This window comes from Hypomesus nipponensis, chromosome 22 (assembly GCF_054491055.1).
Source record: "Hypomesus nipponensis isolate SF chromosome 22, ASM5449105v1, whole genome shotgun sequence".
NCBI lineage: Eukaryota > Metazoa > Chordata > Actinopteri > Osmeriformes > Osmeridae > Hypomesus > Hypomesus nipponensis.
In genome coordinates, this window is record NC_140382.1 from 332,501 (window position 1) to 335,000 (window position 2,500).

Sequence of the window (2,500 nt, forward strand, 5' to 3'; positions counted from 1 at the left end):
AGAGAGAGAGACCACCTTGCATTGTCAAATGCCAAATCTGTATATGGATAAGTAGCCTATGGTTGTCCACTTATTTCGTACGGCCAAACCAGCCTGGCAACGGCCGATCTCGTCTGATCTCGGAAGCTAAGCAGGGTCGGGCCTGGTTAGTACTTGGATGGGAGACCGCCTGGGAATACCAGGTGCTGTATGCTCTTTTGCTCATTCACTTATAAACTGAAATCTTGCAATATGCACAAGTAGTCCTTCATGAAAGGGGCTGGAAGCTGTTTTCATTTTGACACGAGAGAGAGAGAGAGACCACCTTGCATTGTCAATTGCTAAATCTGTATATGGATAAGTAGCCTATGGTTGTCAACTTATTTCGTACGGCCATACCAGCCTGGCAACGCCTGATCTCGTCTGATCTCGGAAGCTAAGCAGGGTCGGGCCTGGTTAGTACTTGGATGGGAGACCGCCTGGGAATACCAGGTGCTGTATGCTCTTTTGCTCATTCACTTAGAAACTGAAATCTTGCAATATGCACAAGTAGTCCTTCATGAAAGGGGCTGGAAGCTGTTTTCATTTTGACACGAGAGAGAGAGAGAGAGACCACCTTGCATTGTCAATTGCTAAATCTGTATATGGATAAGTAGCCTATGGTTGTCAACTTATTTAGTACGGCCATACCAGCCTGGCAACGCCCGATCTCGTCTGATCTCGGAAGCTAAGCAGGGTCGGGCCTGGTTAGTACTTGGATGGGAGACCGCCTGGGAATACCAGGTGCTGTATGCTCTTTTGCTCATTCACTTAGAAACTGAAATCTCTCAATATGCACAAGTAGTCCTTCATGAAAGGGGCTGGAAACTGTTTTCATTTTGACACGAGAGAGAGAGAGAGACGACCTTGCATTGTCAATTGCCAAATCTGTATATGGATAAGTAGCCTATGGTTGTCAACTTATTTTGTACGGCCACACCAGCCTGGCAACGCCCCATATCGTCTCATCTCGGAAGTTAAGCAGGGTCGGGCCTGGTTAGTACTTGGTTGGGAGACCGCCTAGGAATACCAGGTGCTGTATGCTCTTTTGCTCATTCACTTAGAAACTGAAATCTTGCAATATGCACAAGTAGTCCTTCATGAATGGGGCTGGAAGCTGTTTTCATTTTGACACGAGAGAGAGAGAGAGAGAGAGAGACCACCTTGCATTGTCAATTGCCAAATCTGTATATGGATAAGTAGCCTATGGTTGTCAACTTATTTCGTACGGCCACACCAGCCTGGCAAAGCCCCATCTCGTCTCATCTCGGAAGCTAAGCAGGGTCGGGCCTGGTTAGTACTTGGATGGGAGACCGCCTAGGAATACCAGGTGCTGTATGCTCTTTTGCTCATTCACTTAGAAACTGAAATCTTGCAACATGCACAAGTAGTCCTTCATGAATGGGGCTGGAAGCTGTTTTCATTTTGACACGAGAGAGCGAGAGAGAGAGAGACCACCTTGCATTGTCAAATGCCAAATCTGTATATGGATAAGTAGCCTATGGTTGTCAACTTATTTCGTACGGCCAAATCAGCCTGGCAACGCCCGATCTTGTCTGATCTCGGAAGCTAAGCAGGGTCGGGCCTGGTTAGTACTTGGATGGGAGACCGCCTGGGAATACCAGGTGCTGTATGCTCTTTTGCTCATTCACTTAGAAACTGAAATCTTGCAATATGCACAAGTAGTCCTTCATGAAAGGGGCTGGAAGCTGTTTTCATTTTGACACGAGAGAGAGAGAGAGAGAGACCACCTTGCATTGTCAAATGCCAAATCTGTATATGGATAAGTAGCCTATGGTTGTCAACTTATTTCGTACGGCCAAACCAGCCTGGCAACGGCCGATCTCGTCTGATCTCGGAAGCTAAGCAGGGTCGGGCCTGGTTAGTACTTGGATGGGAGACCGCCTGGGAATACCAGGTGCTGTATGCTCTTTTGCTCATTCACTTATAAACTGAAATCTTGCAACATGCACAAGTAGTCCTTCATGAATGGGGCTGGAAGCTGTTTTCATTTTGACACGAGAGAGCGAGAGAGAGAGAGACCACCTTGCATTGTCAAATGCCAAATCTGTATATGGATAAGTAGCCTATGGTTGTCAACTTATTTCGTACGGCCAAATCAGCCTGGCAACGCCCGATCTTGTCTGATCTCGGAAGCTAAGCAGGGTCGGGCCTGGTTAGTACTTGGATGGGAGACCGCCTGGGAATACCAGGTGCTGTATGCTCTTTTGCTCATTCACTTAGAAACTGAAATCTTGCAATATGCACAAGTAGTCCTTCATGAAAGGGGCTGGAAGCTGTTTTCATTTTGACACGAGAGAGAGAGAGAGAGAGAGAGAGAGAGAGACTACCTTGCATTGTCAATTGCTAAATCTGTATATGGATAAGTAGCCTATGGTTGTCAACTTATTTCGTACGGCCATACCAGCCTGGCAACGCCCGATCTCGTCTGATCTCGGAAGCTAAGCAGGGTCGGGCCTGG

General features: G+C 47.2%; 3 non-coding genes and 6 pseudogenes across 3 annotated transcripts in view; all 9 read left to right on the forward strand.

Moving 5' to 3' along the window:
* The first annotated feature begins 75 nt into the window (after positions 1–75).
* LOC146235415 (5S ribosomal RNA) lies at positions 76–194 on the forward strand (annotated as a pseudogene).
* A 170-nt stretch (positions 195–364) lies between these two features.
* On the forward strand, positions 365–483 carry LOC146235416 (5S ribosomal RNA). The gene has a single exon (XR_014741350.1). It is a non-coding gene; the product is annotated as a 5S ribosomal RNA (ribosomal RNA).
* A 172-nt stretch (positions 484–655) lies between these two features.
* Positions 656–774, forward strand: LOC146235417 (5S ribosomal RNA). Its single transcript, XR_014741430.1, has one exon. It is a non-coding gene; the product is annotated as a 5S ribosomal RNA (ribosomal RNA).
* Positions 775–944: 170 nt separating this feature from the next.
* On the forward strand, positions 945–1,063 carry LOC146235418 (5S ribosomal RNA; annotated as a pseudogene).
* A 178-nt stretch (positions 1,064–1,241) lies between these two features.
* LOC146235419 (5S ribosomal RNA) lies at positions 1,242–1,360 on the forward strand (annotated as a pseudogene).
* Positions 1,361–1,536: 176 nt separating this feature from the next.
* Positions 1,537–1,655, forward strand: LOC146235420 (5S ribosomal RNA; annotated as a pseudogene).
* Positions 1,656–1,829: 174 nt separating this feature from the next.
* LOC146235421 (5S ribosomal RNA) lies at positions 1,830–1,948 on the forward strand (annotated as a pseudogene).
* Positions 1,949–2,124: 176 nt separating this feature from the next.
* On the forward strand, positions 2,125–2,243 carry LOC146235422 (5S ribosomal RNA; annotated as a pseudogene).
* A 186-nt stretch (positions 2,244–2,429) lies between these two features.
* Positions 2,430–2,500, forward strand: part of LOC146235423 (5S ribosomal RNA) — a 119-nt gene continuing 48 nt past the window's right edge. Inside the window, exon 1 of the ribosomal RNA XR_014741307.1 lies at positions 2,430–2,500. This exon is cut by the window's right edge and continues 48 nt beyond it. This is a non-coding gene — a ribosomal RNA (5S ribosomal RNA).